The sequence below is a fragment of the Nerophis lumbriciformis genome, linkage group LG23, assembly GCF_033978685.3.
Source record: "Nerophis lumbriciformis linkage group LG23, RoL_Nlum_v2.1, whole genome shotgun sequence".
Classification (NCBI taxonomy): domain Eukaryota; kingdom Metazoa; phylum Chordata; class Actinopteri; order Syngnathiformes; family Syngnathidae; genus Nerophis; species Nerophis lumbriciformis.
Window position 1 is genome coordinate 25,688,461 of NC_084570.2, and position 12,323 is coordinate 25,700,783.

Sequence of the window (12,323 nt, forward strand, 5' to 3'; positions counted from 1 at the left end):
AAGATAGTCTAGGACAATAGCAACATTCCTCTGGATATCAGTCGGGTCACGAACGGTCTTTTCCTTCCAATTTAAAACTCCTTCCATCAATCCACAGAGCCTTTTGGATGAACTTTAAGACATTCAAAAGTTTTTGTTTCCATGATTTTTGTTCGAAAATTCCTTCGAAAAATGTATTCCGCCGCCTTTCATTGGTACATTCTTGGTCGTAGCGTCAGGTTCGTAGCGCAATCCAAGATCATTTCATGATGCTATCTGCTATTTAACAGCAGCATAGCCTTTAGAAACCTAATATTTGTAATATGTGTCAATATTACTGTTATGTTTAAGAGGGAGAAGTAGACGGCACAGACCACATTAGGACGTAGTAAGCTCAATGATTTATTATATATATACACAATATATATGATAATGAAACAATAATAATATAATCTAAACACGGGTATGGAGTGTGACCAAAAATCCATGGGGGTGTATGGTGTGAGACTATGTGTAGGAATTAATGAGTGTGTTACCGGGAGTGTTGAGCGAGGAAGAAGACAAGTCCAAAAGGGGCTAGGTAGAAGAAGGTCCGTAACACAAGCGAGAGGTCCGTTGGGCTGGAGAAAGATGTTGAGAGGTACGTGTCCAAAGCGGGGGTTGAGGATCGAGGATCGAGGGAGGCAGTCCGGAATCCAAAAGGAAGTCCAGGCACACAGCTCGGTCGCGGGAAACAGAGAAAGTACTGCGGGAAACACAAGGACATAAGACACAGGAACTGGGAAGACACAGAGAGAGAGAGCAAGTACGTGGGAGGGGAGCCAGAGACGCGATAGCTTACTGTAAACAGAGAACTACGTTCCGGCCCGGATCTTCGGGTCCGCTGGTCTTTATACTGCTCGCCTTCATCAGTCCCAGGTGTGCTGATTGCTAATTGCGTGACCGGCGCGTGACCGTGATGCGCCCAGAGCGAGCAGGGGCGTGTCCTGGTGCGCTGCCAGCGGAGGCGCCGGCAGAACTTGCAGCTGCCGGATTGACGCGTGCAGGAGAAGAGCGGCCATGGGCGTGTCCCAAGGTGCGCTTCGCGGGGCTCATTGATGAATGCGCACTGTAATGCGCCCGGGCCGTGACAATTACAGCGGACATCAGTTATAACAAGTTGTAAGAATCCACAACTCATAGTGTAATGTCATAGGTCAACCGGAAAAGTAATTCAGTTATCCGCGCTAAAATTAAATAAGCACCCCCCAGTGTACGCGAGGCACACGGCATATGATCAATAGTCGCATTAGGGAGCGTGCATGGACACTTGGACTTCACACGTAAGTGTGAAAATGAAAAAAAAAAAAAAACTTTGGGAAATCATACTAGTTTAGTGCATGGAAATGTAGTGACTGATCCCTTTCGGACTTTGAGTTAATGACTTGTTTCTTTATCTTGTTTCACCTCTGCATTTGCTGATATCCGTTTCTTCTTTTCATTTACTTTGTAACCCAGGCATGGTCCACTTGTCTGAATGAATGTGGTCTCGGTTCTGTCCCACATATCATTGATTTTTTGAGATTAATCAGGATCTGCTAAGGCTTGAAACCTGTTTTTCAGTTGCAAAGTATCCATAAATGAACTTGGATTTCGCCGAATGACAGAGACAAATACCAGATTGACCACATCATTAAAGACGGTACCTGGAGACGGTCACTCCTTGACGACAAGGTGATGGGGGGGCTGATTGATGCTAGCAGCGACCACTATCTAGTCGTAGCAGCAGTTAGAGTGTAGGTAAGGAAAGCAGGCATCAAGAAAGCGGGAAATAGACAGTTTGATGTTGCAAAACTGAAAGACGACACGGTTAGAAATTTATAAAAACTGAAAGACGACACGGTTAGAAATTTCTAACCGTGTCGTCTTTCAGTTTTGCAACATCAAACTGTCTATTTCCCGCTTTCTTGATGCCTGCTTTCCTTACCTCCACTCTAACTGCTGCTACGACTAGATAGTGGTCGCTGCTAGCATCAATCAGCCCCCCCATCACCTTGTCGTCAAGGAGTGACCGTCTCCAGGTACCGTCTTTAATGATGTGGTCAATCTGGTATTTGTCTCTGTCATTCGGCGAAATCCAAGTTCATTTATGGATACTTTTATGTGGAGAAAAATGTCCCTCCTAAAACCAACTCATTGGCAGGACAAAGGTCACTCAGCCTTTCACCATTGTCATTCATTGTTCCACAGCCATGTTCTCCCATTACTCGCTCAAGGTTTGTGTTGTCATTTCCTATGTTATGTTTTACAGGAGGAGTTGAGACGTCACAGACACGAGGGGGCGGTATAGCTCTATGATTTATTATATATATATACAATATATATAATAATCAAACAATAATAATATAAACTAAGGAAATGGGGTGTGACTAGATCCAAGGTGTGTGTGTGAGGCTATGTGTGTGATTAGCTGTAGTGTTTTACCAAATGTGTTGGGCGAGAGGAGGAACAAGGCATGAAGGCGGTCCGTGGGGCAGGCAGATGGTCAGGGGGAATGGCGAGGTGTAGGAGGTCCGTGTCCAAGCGGGGGTCAAGGATTGAGGGAGACAGTCCAAAGTCCAGGGAGAGTCGAGGCTCGAAGATGGAGGACACGGACACTGCGGGAAACACAAAAGGGCATGAGACGCGGGATCAAGGAAGTCACAGGGAGAGATCTAGAATTCGGAGGGAAGCCAGACACGGGATGCTCACAACGTAACAGGATTAAGTTCCGGCTAGGATCCTTGGATCCACTGGTCTTTATACCGCTCGCCCTCATCAGTCCCAGGTGTGCAGATTGCTGATCGCCCACAGCCTTGCCAGCATATGGGCGTGACGCGGCCAGTGCGAGCAGGGGCGTGTCTCGGCGCGCTTCCAACGGAGGTGCTGGCAGACTCAGCTGCCGGAGAAAAGCGGGTTCGAGCCCGCGCCGTGACATCCTACTTTTCATTTAAGTTTACCATTACAATTTTTATGTCATGTCCTGGAATACCATCTTGCTCAGATTGTACCTGTTCGTGGAAGTCATCTTTTATGACTTCATCACTATCATTTGTTGGAGCATAACATTGGAGAATTGTGGTGTTTGTTTGCTTTCCCTCCAGCTTGATTTTGATTAGCCTACTATTGATAGTTTTTTATTTCTTTAAGCTTTTTTCAACTCCTTTCTTCAGTATGACCACAACTCCCTCGTAGTGTAAGTTATCATCTCTCCAGTGTTGATGATGATCTTTACGCATCCTGTCCATCTACTGTACATTCGCTTATTCCAAGGATATCAATCTGGTAATGTCTGATATCTGATGTAACTTGTGTTATGATCCAAGTTTCATACGTTGATCCTAGTTCTACGTTTGGCATTTAGGACTTCTGATTTCCTGTCAATGACTTCCTTTCGGCTTTTGCTACTGCCATTCATTGACGTATCTACTGATGACTTTGGAAGCATAATGCCAGAAGGTTTCAGTTATATTCCTTGCCGTTTCCGTAACATAATGCTTTTCAAAAGACAGGGTCGTTAGCCCTGTGCCCAACCCCTAACCTGGAGGGCCAATAGATCACTCTCTGTCTGGACTCACGCTTTTGACCTGTCTGGCTTGGGAATCCCTAACACCTATGTGTCAAAGTCAAGGCCCACGGGACAGTTTTGGTCCAGGTGTTTCTCTGCCTGTTCATTGCTTATTTATCGATATTTGAAAGTATTTGAAATTAAAATAAAAAACATGAAAAACAATCCTCTATGGAAAAAACATTCCATTCAGAGTAACACAACTAAAGTTATGGACAGAAATACAATACAAATTGACCTCAAAAGACAAAAAAAGAGTGTTAAAAAAACACCACAGTAAACATTGTATATTTGAGATCTTTTTCATGTCTTGCATCTCATCATACAGCCTACATAATCTACTGTAAAAAAAATATGTCTCTGAATCTCACTTCAAGATGTGCAATCAGTCGGAAAGGATTTAGCACTAAGCCCATTTCTATGCTGTAACATTTTGAAACACCAAATATAAAGAGAAAGGAAAAGTAGATGATGCCTTGCACATGCATGCTTTAAAAATTGATACGCTGATTCTCCACATAATCACAAATACTGTATTTGCACGAGTGTGAGTTTGTGCTGCAGAACATTAATGAGGCGCCAGCAGATGCATATTTAATACCTCCAACACCGTCCATTGCCATGAATGTTTTCATGTGCCCATTATCTCAGCAGCACCTCCCAGATATACGGTACGTGTCCGTTCGCTGGCCCAATCAGAGCAGCCGCGGCTGCAACACACGCAAACATGTCAAGCAACGTGGATAAAACGAGCCTTGAACAAAACATTGGTGATAAGAAGAAGCAGTTTTGTTCTACACGTTGCTTCCAAAGTCACTGATTTGAATACGACACCTGCTATCAAGGAACTATAAAGAAGAAAGAGAAGAAATCATACAATTGTAAATATTCACGACACCAGAGATGAACAAGAATTCCTGAATTCAAGGAACTGAATTGTCATATCAACACTGATTAATGCATGACATAAGATGTTGTGCCCGAGGTCCCAGATCCCAACATGCACCAAAAACAGAATATGTGGATGAAATATAGTTAAATGGGAACTGCAACTTTTTTTTTTTTTAATTTTGCCTGTTGTTTACAATCATTATGAGAGACATGAACACAAAGGTTGGTTTTTTTTCTTTTGCATTCTAAAATGTAAACATCGGTGCGTTCCAGATGGCTAGCAATGCAGCTAATTGGAACAATCAATTCTACCTCGAAATCACTTTAAAAATGCATTCAAAAACAGTCAGCAATACTTCATTCATGTTCTGTAACCTGTATAATAACCAAGCTGTAGTGACATTGTTATTGTAAGAGTGAACACTGAGGAACTCTTTTTCCAGTGTAATAACACATCGACGTGCTTTGGTAGTAGCCGTGAAAGCTAACTACTGAAAGAGATAAGCTAGCTTCTACGTCAGTACCCAAAACACGTTTGAGATTGTAATACACAACACAATGTGATGACACAAATATGTACTGAGTGAAAAACATGAACAATCATATTACAGTATCTGTAAAGTATTATTTCATGTTTTGTTTGTACACAGCTAGCCAGACAGTGTATGTACTGTAGATAACACATGACGTGCTGCATGTATCATGATCAATATAAAGTGTGACTCACTCTTGTCTGTTTGGTCCAGCTGGCCAGGGGCAATGTTTTTGGTTTATTTGGGTAAACACTACATTTATGTCAAAATAGCTTGGCTCCAAGTTCCACATTTACACCGTCAAAGTCACTTTATAAAAATAATAATGGATTGGATTTATATAGCGCTTTTCTATCAACTAGATACTCAAAGCGCTCACCTCACTCTCTCGGGTTCCGTCTGCTCTAACGTCTCACCCTTCCTTCGTGAAGCAGTAGATCATCCTCAGTATATTCAGCTTAAAAATACAAGGTTCTGAATCCTCATTTGTCTAAAAATAGCAATTTCCGTCTTCTTTTACCAAGTCTGTCACGATTAGCACACACTTATATATAATTGCAGTGTGCATATTGTACATATTACATATTGTTATGAAGGTGTCTGTTAATACATTATATAAATACTTGCAGTGTGTATATTGTACATATTACATATTGTTTCTGAAGGTGTCTGTTACTACATTGTATATACTTGCAGTGTGTATATTGTACATATTGCATATTGTTATGAAGGTGTCTGTTACTACATTAAATATATATATATATATATATATATATATATATATATATATATATATATATATATATATATATATATATATATATATATATATATATATATATAATTGCAGTGTGTATATTGTACATATTGCACATTGTTATGAAGGTGTCGGTTACTACATTATATATGTACTTGCAGTGTGTTTATTGTACATATTACATATTGTTATGAAGGTGTACATATACTTGCAATGTGTATTTTGTTCATTTTAGATATTGTTGTGAAGGTGTATGTTACTACATTATATATATACTTGCAGTGTGTACATAAAACATTGATGGAGGGTTTTGAAGTTGTTTTAGAGGCTTTGAAGGCTGCAACGGTGAGCCGCATCTTGCAAGAGTTTTTATCATCTTTAAAATCCTAAAAAAAAAACATATGTGTCTTCTTGTGTCTCATAATGATTGTGAATGATAGGCAACATTTAAAAAAAAGATGCAGTTCCCCTTTAACAAGTTTTTATTATGAAATCATTCTTTTAACTTCATTACCAGAGTAGTGGCCCACGGCCAGCAATATGAGTTTGTGAAGTATAAAAATGAGCTGCATTTTTTCAGTGAAAGAAACTGCTGTTCCAAATGTGTCCACTGGATGTTGCAATAGCAATTCAAGTGTAACCCACGTTACACATTACACTGTTTAAAAATGACGTGTCAGCTGACTTTAAGCGCCCTCTGGATTGGCTGCCGCTACTCCAATCAGTGCAGGTGCAAGCAATCAGCTGCTCCTGTTGTGGTTGGCAGCAGATGGCGGCAGACTGATGCAGTATCTACACACAATAACTTATTTCATTGTAAATGATCCACTCAACGGATAAAATAACAAAAAGGTAGTATACAAAGACTTAAGTCAACATGACCATCATCTCTGTAGTTAGTTCTGTGTGGCGCCATGTGCACCCTGAGCACCATTGTAAAAATGTATGTTTATACATTCGTTGTGTGTTCTATTTTATTTCATGCTGAAATCTACTATGTTCACATTGGTTAAGTTTGTAGTTACCTTACCTTGATTTTGGCTATGGTGTCATTTTGATAATTGTTTTGTTTATATTATAAGTGTAATCTATGAATGATGATAAATTAATGTGTTGTGGCAGTTGTGGATGTCACCAATGCGGCGGTCTGAGGAAACACTTTGTTGCTTTTCCAAACACGTCTTTAATGAACTGCCAACATGATAATGCTCAACAGGTAGTGCTTAAAGTTTAATGACTTTGTAAAAACATTGAGCCAAAGTCTAAGTTAATTGTGTTCTTCATGGCGTTTTTGAAACTAAACCAATGTATTCCTCAGAATTTTTAAACTGTTTTGCCAATAATGTTTTTTGTAATATGTACATTTAAAAAAAAAATGTGCTTGCCAAACAAAGTAAAACAAAGAAAACAATTAGAAGTTGTCTTTATTTTGACATTATTATGCCATGATTTTACCAGTCCGGCTCACATGGGAATATATTTTTCTCCAAGCGGCCCCTCAGCTAAAATGACTTGAACACCCCTGCCTTAAGCTAATAATAATTATCTCCACTATCAATTATCATTATGGATGCTCATTAGAGCAGAAAGTAATTATATATTAACAGGAAATCAATAAGTTGATGAATAGGAGTCTAGAGAGGATAATTTAATTACCGTTGGTGTGTCAGTATTGTCATAGTCAGTACACGCAAAAAGAGGGTGGATTAATCCATAAAATGGTGGTGTTGACACCAAGAGTAAGCATAATATATGATCGATACTAGGATTAAATTGATATTTTTATTATCTTAAAAATATATATTTTTTTTTTCTAAGTGTTTTTGTCGAGGTTTACAAATTCAGAAAATACTTACCTGGACACAGGGGCAAGGGCAACATGATTTATGATTTTGTGTACTATTGACATTGTTTTGCTCAAACAATTGTATGTAAAACAAGAGAACAGGGAACTCGTTCCAATACGGTGTTGATACTGGTAAACTGTCAATAGCACTCACCAAAAATAAACTGACAAATGAACGCTTAATACATGTGAGCTGTATCGGTATTGGTATCGGCAGATCTCATTAATGGGTGATCGGTATCTGAATCGACAGCATTGATTCCTGATCGCAACATCCCTAATACAATGCCATAAGGTGCACGCATTTGGGCATGAGCTTGCATGCAGCGTTGGGTGCCACTGCTCCGCGAGGTTTTGCAGTATGGCTACATTCTGACATCACAGCAAGGTGGATGTACTTATTTTTACTTTTTGTAAAGCTATCAGTCGGGAAAGGGGGCGGGGTTTGAGGAAACACAAGAGAAGGTAGAATAAAGTATTGACTTCATTCAATCTTGGCATGCGCATAATAACATTGTTATTGTCATAGCGAACACTGAGGAACTCTTTTTCGCGTTTGAGTTTGCAATGCACAACAGCAATCTGTACTGAGTGAAAAAACATGAACAATCATTATATAGTATCTGTAAGGTATTATTTCATGTTGTGTTTGTACACAGCTAGCCAGACAACATTTGTACTGTAGTTGTAGTAACACATAACGTGCTGCATGTATCATGATCAATATAAAGTGTGTGTCACTTGATGGACAGTTGTCTGTTTGGTCCAGCTGGCCAGGGGCGTTTTTTCCTGGTTTATTTGGGTAAGCACTCCATTTATGTTGAAATAGCATGACTCTAAGTCCACATTTACACCGTCAAAGTCACTTTCATCTCACTCTGTTGGGTTCTGTCTGCTCCAACGTCTCACCTCTCCTTTCGTGTTCTTCTAGAAGCAGTAGTTCATCCTCTGTGTATTCAGCTTCAAAAATATAAGGTTAATTTGATTCAATCTTGGCATACGCATAATAACAGGTGTGCCTAATGTTGTGACCAGATGAATCTATACGTATAACGTTTATGAAATTTATTTTGCACAGTCACTGAAAAAAACCAGCAGTGACGTTCGTTTTTAAGATATATATTTTACTATGTAACCTATATTTTCATAAACTAAATTATGATACATTTCGAGAAGGTGTGGCGTAGTTTCATTTGCAATCTGGAGTCTTTCCGACAGACTCTTAAAAACGAGTTATAGATGTGACCGAGAAGAACAATTTAAGCAAAATGCACACCAAAGCATATCCAGTACTAGTAGTATCAGTGATTCTCAGCTTTAATTATGCACACACAGTATCTATCTGTGAGGGAAGCCAGGATGCACCATTGAGTGCCCGAGTATGAATAATTTGCAGCCGTATAGAAACAGCTCCCAGTATAGTGCACTTCACTTTGAGACGCACTTGCATGTTGCATGAGACACAGAGAGCAGCGTGTGAGCTGGCGTTAAAGAAGAATTCAAATGCAGTTGAAATCTAATGACAAGAATGATATATATTTTTTTTTCTGCAGAAAAGGTGGTGTCAAATGTGTGGTGCATATATGTAGCCCCAAGGTGAGCGCAGGGAAGCAGATAAAGTTCCTCTCGCTGCTGGAGTGCCGGTGTTTTCTGAAAAGCGCCTGGCTGCGAGTGATAAAAGACGCAGGCAGGAGGACACTTTTGGAAAAATTGCAAACAGGAATTTGAGTAGGCGATGAAGAAACTCTCCCGATCTGTCACACTCGGGACTTCACACCCGTCACATCACTGATCTGCCAGCCAGCGCACCGCCCGACACGAGGTGCAAGCTCCGACATTAAAAAGCTATCAAGCTATCATTAGCGCAGCCCCGGCTGCCCGCTGTTGGAAGACCTCAGGCGACGACAACAACAACACTATCCATTGTTGGAGTGATGCTGTAATGAAACGCACAGTGTCACTGAGATTAGCCACAACCCGCAGCCAAGGGTAAGCCAGAGCCCTCTTCCTGCACACAGCGAGAGGTCGCCACAGGAAGGGGAACATTAAGGAAGTTCTTCTAGCCTTAAGGGCAAGTGATTTATATTTGGACATGTGCAAGTCCCACGTGACAAACAATGAATGGAAAAATTGCAGACTCAAGTTTAAACAAGAGAAAGTGTTTGTATCGCAAATTAATTTCACTTTTGATTTATGAGGTTTAAAATCCAAATCGGTAAAGGCCTACTGTATTTTTCCGATACAGTAAAGGAGTTTTGTTTTTCTTGTCAATTTGTTGTTCTAACCTCAGTTCGAATTCATGAAAGTTGTTGTTCTAACCTCAGTTCAAATTCATTAAAATTGAATTGAATGAATAATACCTTTTTTTAATTCAACGCTCAATTTAAAGCCTTAGAAAAATAACCTTCTAATTAAGGATGCGCACCTTTCACATTAAAACCGATACGGTACCAATTCCCATTACCTGGAAGTTGAAACCGATATTATTATTTTATTTGCTTGTTAACAAATGTTAATTGTTTAATTATGAAGCGTAAAGTACGACAGCGGAGACCTCGGACTGTTGAACGACTAAAGCTCTACACCAGGGGTCCTCAAGTACAAATCTTGAAGGTCCACAAATGTTTTTTTGAAACAGGCTGGGTCCGTTTATTATCGGTCAAGCTTATATAATAGCAGGAGGTAGGTAGTTTAACATTTTCTTAAAATTAACAAAAATAAAATAAATATCCAATAAAATACATGAAATATTTTCTTTGAAACAAAAATAAATAAGAACTTTGAAAAAATGTGTCCTCTGCATTTGACCCATCCCTTGATCACCCCCTGGGAGGTGAGGGGAGCAGTGGGCAGCAGCGGCGCTGCGCCCGGGAATCATTTTTGGTGATTTAACCCCCAATTCCAAGCCTTGATGCTGAGTGCCAAGCAGGGAAGAATGCTGGTATGAGCTTTTAAACATAACCCGTTAACTGCTGCCAATCAAATGGTGAATAAAATACTCTTTGGGGTTCATATGTTTGTAAATCTGACTGTGTTGAAGTCAGTGCCTCACCAGCCATCAACCTCACCGCACGTTACTGCTCTGTTGCTATTTGTTGTTGTGTCATAGATTTAACAAAAATCTTGCTTGATGTTTCATATGGCTTTTTCAGCCTCGTGATTTCTTTTTTTCTTAGCTCTGAATCATGAGGAAATGTCTCTTCAAATTCGCGGTGCTCTTTCAGATAGTGACGTTTCAGATTTTCACTTTTCACCAGAGCAACAGTAGTGTTGCATAGTATAGACACATTGGTCTGGTACTTGCAGTAGGTAGGATGAAAACATATTGCTCTGTCCATTCTTCCTTGAAACGTCGGTTTTCCCTGTCCACCTTTCTTTTACCAGCCTGAGCCAACTTGGAGCATGCCATTGTGATTTGATTCACATTCAGTGACTGACAAGTGAACAGTTAGCGAAGTAGCGATACGAGACAACTGTGTGCCTGCAGCGAAAGGTTCCATGCACTGTGCACATGACCCAGGTGGTAACAGCCTATCAGCGCGTCGTTGTGAAAGAGATGACAACCCATACCCCGGAATTAGCCAATCAGAGTGGCGTTCTCTCGCTCTCACTCCGTCTCTCTCTCTTTCTCTCTCTGAGAGAGAGAGAGAGAGAGAGAGAGACACGGAGTGAGTGAGACACGAGAAGTGTAAACGAAACGTGGAGATATTTGACTAAAAACAACAAAGAACGTTGACTTGCGCTAGCGATAACTCACAGATAAATACAATTATTATATTTTTTTATAATAATTATAATTATAATAATAAAAAAAAAATTTTTTTTTTTTTTTTTTTTTTTTTTTTTACTATAATTCGTGCTGGGTCCGGACGGACACGTCGCTGGGTCCGGACATGGACCGCGGTCCGCCTGTTGAGGATCATTGCTCTACATAAAACAAGAATGGGAAATAATTCCACTTTCAAAGCTTCAACAATTAGTTTCCTCAGTTCCCAATCGTTTATTGAGTGTTGTTAAAGAAAAGGTGATGTAACACAGTGGTGAACATGCCCTTTCCCAACTTCTTTGTCACGTGTTGCTGGCATCAAATTCTAAAGTTAATGATTATTTGCAAAAAAAAATGTTTTTATCAGTTTGAACATCATATATGTTGTCTTTGTAGCATATTCAACTGAATATGGGTTGAAAATGATTTGCAAATCATTGTATTCCATTTATATTTGCATCTAACACGATTTCCCAACTCATGTGGAAACAGGGTTTGTATATTAATATACAGTTGTGCTCATAAGTTTACATACCCTGGGAGAATTTATGATTTATTGGCCATTCTTCAGAGAATATTAATGATAACACAAAAACCTTTCTTCCACTCATGCTTAATGGTTGTGTGAAGCTATTTATTGGCAAACAACTTTGTTTACTCTTTTTAAATCAAAATGACAAAATAAAGTACCCAAATGACCCTGATCAAAAGTTTACATACCCCAGTGACTTTGATCTGATAACATGCACAAAAGCTGACACAAACAGGTTTGAATGGCTAATCAAGGTTCTAATCCTCACCTGTGACCTGTTTGTTTGTAATTAATGTTTGTGTACAAAAGCTCAGTGAGTTTCTGGGCTTCTGACAGACCATTGCATCTTTCATCCAGTGCTGCACAGATGTTTGTCAAAGGATCTGCGAGAAAAGGTTATTGTCTGCGAGAAAAGGTAATTGAACTGCATAAA

At 39.8% G+C, this 12,323-nt stretch overlaps 1 protein-coding gene across 3 annotated transcripts in view; it reads left to right on the forward strand.

Moving 5' to 3' along the window:
• The window catches only part of LOC133622315 (copine-8-like), a 417,761-nt gene that overhangs the window by 261,999 nt on the left and 143,439 nt on the right, over positions 1-12,323 (forward strand). The gene's annotated exons all lie outside the window — the stretch shown is intronic.